Below are 7,310 nucleotides of genomic sequence, written 5' to 3' on the forward strand. Positions count from 1 at the left end.
GTCCTCCGTCACTGAAGCAAGCAAGCCTCATGTTAGTTTCAAGCTGCCTGGCTGCCGGCCGCCATCTTGGCTGGCAGTTAATTTGCATATCTCGCTGATTAGCCAATGGGAAGGGTAGCGGTCGTACTCCAATTACTATGTTTCTCTTTTATTAGATAGGATAATCTTAGCAACTTACATGACTTACAAAGGAAGGGCTATTTACTTTAAGGGCCATTAAAAACAAGCACAAATGAATGTGTTTTCAGTGATAATACATTGAGTCAGACCTTAGGCACTAGGAATCAGAATATTTTACCACGCAGCATTAACAGATTGTAAAATGCATTGTGTATGAGGATTAGACCTTCACCTTACCCCCACCCCTAGCATTGCAAGATCAGTGTTACCAACTAGACAAGAAAGCCTTCTTTGTCCATCATTTCATTCAGGGGTAGCTGTTATGAAACGAGAAAAGGAGCTGTATTCCTTCTGTGTGCTGTATAAAACCAAACAGAAAACAAGATTAGACATCACTTCTGTTATACACTAACAATTTTAAGGTACACAATTTGTACAAAAGAAGGACCAAGAGCAAAACAATGTTTATAAACAACTAGAGGCCCAGTGCACAAAATCCGTGCACTGCTAGGGTCCCTAGTGGCTGCCGGCCAGGTACTCCCTCTCTTCCCCCAGCTGCCTGCTGCAGCCTCCCTCTCTTTCCCCCAGCCGGCCGTCTGGTCGAACTCTTGGAAGAACTCCCAGTCAAGGGGATAATTTGCATACTATGCTTTTATTATATAGGATGGTGGGCTGGAGGTGACTGGAGTTGCCTTGCACGACCTCCTGAGTGCCAGTTGTACCCATCTCCTCCTGAAGTGACATTGAGATTATATCTTGAAGTCAGTGGGAGTATTTTCACCTCAGAAATTGGCAAATGCTAAAATCAGTGCTCTTGCCTTGCCACCCTCCCCCACCAAAGAGCTGGTTGGTAAACATTTTCCAGTACACCTCTGAGATCCAAATATAAGTGAGTATCAACTGATCACAGCTTGCTGATGGTACCCTATAAGTCCTGGTACTATACAGAGTTGCAGACGAAGTATCAGTTGTCATTTTCCTCTTTCATTTCTGATTTTATTTTGGGTCCCCTCTCTTTCTCTCTTTTAATGAGTTTAGTTAAGGGCTTATCAATCTTGTTTATCTTTGCGAAGAAACAGCTCTTGCTTTTATTGATCTTTGTATTGATTTTTTTTAGACTCTATTTTTTTAATTTCCACTCTAATCCTTATAATTTCCTATTATCCACTTACTTTTGGCTTTGCTTGTTGTTCTTTATGTACTTCCTTTAGTTGTAAGGTTAGATTGTTCATAGCCTCTATTGCTATGAATTTCTCTCAAGGACTGCTTTTACTGTGTCCCATTGGGTGGTTATGTTTTTATTTTCATTTGTCTCAAAATAGCTTTAGATTTCTTATTTGATGTTATTATTAACCCATTTATTGTTGAATAACATGTTATTTAGCCTCCATGTGTTTATGTTTTTTTGTTTTTTTTTCAGTCCATTGGCCACATGGGAGGACAACTCAACACAGGGACAATAGTGGATGTCCCTCCAGCCCTTATCCTGAACCCACACAACTCAGTTTCTCCCAGTATGTCTCTGGCATCCCCCAAGCCTCTGTCCTCCTCCTGGAGCCTAAGGTGAGTGCCTGCAAGGGAGAGTTTTTGTGCTGACCCTTTAAGAGGATGATTGGGTTTCTAGCATCTTTGTCACACCCAGATGTGTGGAATTCTTGCTGATTTTCCCAGCCTGATGCAGATGGGCTCCTCTTTCTGTCACTGTAGTTCCCCACTGGCAAGCCCTGCATGGGGCAGAGACCTCTCGCTTGTCAGGGGTGACCTCTGCAACTTTGATGTCCCTCTGGATTCCCAACCACCACATGAGGGGGCGGGGCCAGCTTGTTCTGCTTCTCCATCCCTCGATGTGGCTTCTTCTTTATATCATTAGCTATAGTGCTTTTCTTCAGCGAGTCTTCAGATGGTTAGCCAGGCTGATTATTATATAATTTAGTTGTAATTTTGACGTTTTCATGTGAAGTGGTGAGCTCAGCATTGTCCTACTCTCCCATCTTGATCCGATCTCCTGTTATAGCATTCTAACCCACATGTAGAATTACAGTAGAGGGCCTGAGCTGGGAGGAAACCAGGAATTTAATGTCATGAAAGGTAAGGGAAAAAGGTGGAGTAGGTCAGCCAGTGCTGTTGAGAGATGAAGTAAGATTAGAACAAAACTGTGGCCTTTGAATTTGGTAACACAGAATCCATCATCTATTCATTCAACTAAACTGCATGCCTATTGAATGCCTAGCCAAATGTTATGGTAGGCAAATGGAGAAGACAGAGACGTAAAAGGCAATTAGGATACAGTGTGATGGCTGGTGTAATAATGGCAACTATTATAGGGGAGCTATACCTAATCCAACCTTTGAGGTGAGGAATGAATGGAGGTCCCCAGGAGTTTATGCTGGTGTTGGATGTTGGAGGGTGAATAAGGATTAACAAGAAGGGGGAAAAATTGCTTTAGGCAGAGGAAACCCACATACAAAGTCAGGGAAACGTGATAATGATAAAGCACTGTGCTCCGATAACTAGTGTGTGGCTTTGGATAACCAGTAGATGCTTTGGGTGGACTGTGGTGTATACGTGAAGTAGCAAGGCAGGATGAGGTATTAGAGGTAGCCATAGGCCAAATGATGAAAGCCTTGTGTCCCTTACTAGGTACTGCCTTTCAGCGTGCAGAAAAGAAGTAGAGAACACAAAGCCAATCATGTCAGGGATGCCAGAGTAGAAGGATGTGGTCAAACCCCAGGCCGACTCTAGCCATACTGCGCAAGGTCTGCTTGTTCATGTACATATGGTTCTCACAGTCCTGTGCTCAAGGCCACAGGAAGTTTTCCTTCATTTCAAAGCTGGGAAGTAACTCAATGAACATAGCTATTAAGATCAATAAAGCAGCATTTGGCAAGGTGGTTTGGAGGAGAACCTGGAGGCAGGGTCACCAGGCTGTGGTAGCAACATGAACTTGAGGTTAATAAAAAGGGACTTGATAGAAACTGAAAAGGGGCATCCGGAAGGAAATTATTGCTGTAAGAGATTTGTAAGGGTGACATACACAAAGCGTAAAGGGGCCATTGGGATAAGAATAAAATATTAAGAACTTTCTATTTGATTCTGAGATCTGCATGTATCTGGTAAATCATAATGGCATCTCTTATTTTAATGTATGTAGTACTTTACTGATTAGCAGGCATTTCATTTGATCCTGTTGTTATTGTTTTGCATCTTTTAACAGAGAAAACGAGAGGGGACTAGGCCAGAGTTACACACTAGGAATTATAGTGCAAGGCCCTGAACCAAGATCTTATGACTTTGATATTGGTGGATTTTTATGTTACCAAGAGAGATTCAGGAATACATTTCCATTTGGAAGCATTTAGGGTTGAACTCAGGAGACAGCATACCTCCAGAGGTGGAGCTGTAATGCCACAAACCAGACATTCACCACCAGAGGGTGCTCTTACCCAAGAGAAACTTGGCAGTCCTCACAGGTTAAGAACTCTGGGAATGAGTTTCTTTTCTGAGGTTCTGTTTTGGGAAACTGCAGTATGAAGAGCCTGATGGTAGTAGCTCAAGAACTACAAAGTGTGGAACGATGACCTATAGCCTTCCATAGCCTGTGTCAGGGAGGTTAGATTTATAGGGAGATGCTTAATTCTCTCGGAAATAATTCCAGGTAATGCCTGTGTGGAAGAGAGAAGAGAGTTCACAAATGCAGTTACACTGGTGTTGTTTGAAGACAGAAAGAAGTACTTTCTGTTCTAAAGCAGGATTTATCTCCTGAGCTGTAGAAACAAATGATTTATTTCTACAATAGATGATTCTTAGCTGGTTTCTAGGTGCTCATTGTACAAACTCTTAAAGGGTCATATTTCTGAATTTTGATTTCACCTTACCAAGACAGCTTTTTTTTGCAAAGTTATGAAGGCAGTAATGTCAGCATTCCCTTTCTCTTGTGTGCCATTGTTCATTCATGGTCACTGTATATCCCTCCTTCCTCGCTTTCCTTCCTGGATCCCCTCACTTATCACTGTCACTTCTGTAGAGAATAGGAACCTATTTACTTTCAGGTTAAAGTAGCTCATATTGACTTAAAATGTGATCTTCCTAGAAGTACATGCATTATAACAGAAATTAAGATCTTAAACCAAGGAATTGATGATTTAAAGAGACACGGAGTAGCATCCAGTGCGCCTGGGTGGGGAAGGTTTTTTGCGGGGATTGGGGAGCAGGAGCAGGGTGAGGTGGGGAGGGGGAGAAAAGTTTCTTTCTGGAGTTTATAAAAGTCATTCTTTTCATGAGCATTCCTGTATTTGACCTGTACATTATAGCCATCCCTGGGAATTTTGTTGTCATTTATTGCCTATTTAGAAAGAAAGTAAAAATTTTATAGTAATCTGGTGAGGATGATTTCAGAAACATCTCCTTTCCTTTCTATTTCCTTCTCCCCCTTTCAATAGCCACCCTCTGTCAACCCCTAGGAGGGCAGTGGGAGTAATCCAAAGTTTGAATGATTGAGATCACGCTCTGTGCCTCCACTTGCTTCTCCTTTTCTAGGTATGGTCCCTGAGTTTGGTTGGAAAAGTGGACTTCATCCAGTTGAAGCTCACTTTCTTGATGCCCTGTCAGGACCCTGCCTGGGTGGGCAGGTAGGAGTGGGGAACACCAGATTGAGTATACATGCCCCTTTTAATAGTTATTTTCTTTAAGTTCTTCTATAGCTTTACCCTTTAGGTGAATTTGGCTTAAAATAAAGACATTCCAGTCATACCCTCCAGAAAAAAAGACACTGTTGTCCATAAGAAGCTAGAGATCTGTGACAGTGTCCTAAGTGGACAGTGGGTCTAGCTCTTATTCCTGTTTGGTAGGAGTGGAGAGGCATAGTTTGGCTTGTTTTCTTCATTGGATTCCCCATCTTTCTCTTGTAACAGATGTTTTCCTTTTAAGCTTGGGGCCACAGTGTCAATACCATGGAAGCAGCCACTTATCCAACCAGTGGGGTTTTGGGCAAATTCTGGTTTATGGTTTAGTTCTGATGATTTGAATGGGGAGTGGGGTAGTACACATATTGAAGAGACTTGATGAGATTCCATCTTTTGCAGTTAGTCCTGCTCTATATCTTTCCAAGGGTGGTTTCAGTAGCAAATGTCATGGAAGATGTGATGTATGGGGCCACTGAGCTGGGCACACCTAGCACATATTTCTCTCTATTGCTTATCATTTCACCTTTGTAATCTGGTGAGGATGATTTCAGAAACATCTCCGTTCATTTCTATTTTAATCATTTAATGTTTTTCAGTCTTCAGGAATGATCTGTTAAAATGCAGCTGTTCCAGGGAAAGCTCATAGGTTAGTCCTAAACAGCCACGGGCTTAATTACCAATTAATAATTTAGCAGGTATTAGAGTCATTGAAGGTTTAACGTTTTCCCTTAAAGCAGTGGTTCTCAACCTTGGCTGCACATTAGAATCACCAGGGAATCTTTTTAAAATCCTGATTTCTGGGCCTCATCCTCTGGAAATTCTGTTTCTTTGTTATGGGGTGAGTGCACAACATTAGTAACAAAGAAACAGAATTTCCGGAGGATGAGGCCCAGAAATCAGGATTTTAAAAAGATTCCCAGGTGATTCTTAAAGGGTCTTCAGATATTGTTACTTTACAAATGAGAAAAGTGAGGCTAGAGAGGTAAGAGAACCATACTTATACAGCTGGAAAGACAGAACGATTCATTTTTTTCGATTCGAGGCTGGTGCCCCGCCCCCCCCCTCCCGCCCCGTTGCCCTGTAAGACTCTGCTGGGGGTGAAGGTGAGAGGAAGAAAGAGATAACAGGAGGGAGGAAGTGAATACGTTAAAAGAAGTGATTGGTTTTACTATTAGAGGTAGTTAGCACTGCTGTTCTAGGCATTGAGGTAGATATTTCAGACACTACAGACAAATAAGATATCTCCTGAGCTAGGCAAGCAAACCAATAGTTATAGTGAGTGTGATGGTAGAAGTGAGAGCCATTTGGAAGGATAGATTATTGTTAAGATTCTTTTGGTTGCAAGTGACAGAAACCTTCACTCAAATCAGCTTGATTTAAAGAATTCACTGATTAACATGACTAGGAAGTCCAAGAAATATTTCTGCTTTCAAACACTATGAGGACAGAGTCTTCAGAATCTTCAAAACTCTATCAGGACAGTTATCTCTCTGCTCTTCTTTCTTTTCTGTTGACATCAATCTCAGGCAGATTCTCTGCAAATGGTGCCAAGGATGGATGAGGCAGCTGTGGTCTTACATATTATCTGCTTAGCAACCCTAATGGAATGAGGGTCCTTTTCTGTCAAGCTAATCTCATTGTGCCAAACTTGGATCACAAGCCCATCAAAAAGCAACCAAAGGAAATGGTATGCTCTTATTGGCCAGGTCTGGGTCAGTGATTACTCTGGAGCTAAAGAAATGGGATTAGCCCACTCAAACATCATGGATTGATTATGGAGGTTGATTCCTTATAGGTATGCAAAACAACACAGACTCTAGTACCAGCTAGGATGAGATAGAGAGGAGGACTAGTGGGTTCTCTTTCAAAATCCAACTAGGTGTATTATAATACAATTTAGATGCTAACCACTTGGAGTTAGTGTGGGAGCACAAATTAAAGGGTAGATCCTCTACTATCCTTACTTTAGATGCTAGCTGTACTTTGGGGACCCCAGGTCACCTGATCTTAAGACCGACTGGCTATAAATTCGGGGTTTTCAAGCCCTTCAGGTTAGATAATATGCTAGAACAACTCACAGAACTCATGAAAGTGCTATACTTATAATTCCAGTTTTATTATAAAGGGTACAAGTAGGATGAGTTCTGGGAGGGAGCACAGAGTTTCCACACCTGTCCTAGTGGATTTGGGGTGCATCATCCTCCCAGTACATCAATGTGTTTACCAACCAGGAAGCTCCATGAGCTTGGGTGACCAGCATTTTTATTGGGGTTTTATTATATAGTTAAGATTAATTAAGTCATTGGCTGTGTGACTGGACTTAATCTCCAGTCCTACACCTCTCCCTGGAGGTCTGGTGACTGAAAGCCCCAACCCTTTTCTGGTGAACCTGCCCTCATCCCGAAGCTATCTAGGGGCTCATCATGAGTCACATTATTAGCAAGACAAAGACACTTCTATCACTCAGGAAATTCCAAGGGTTTTTATTTATTTATTTATTTATTTATT

This window comes from Myotis davidii, unplaced genomic scaffold (genome assembly GCF_000327345.1).
Source record: "Myotis davidii unplaced genomic scaffold, ASM32734v1 scaffold580, whole genome shotgun sequence".
Lineage (NCBI taxonomy): Eukaryota > Metazoa > Chordata > Mammalia > Chiroptera > Vespertilionidae > Myotis > Myotis davidii.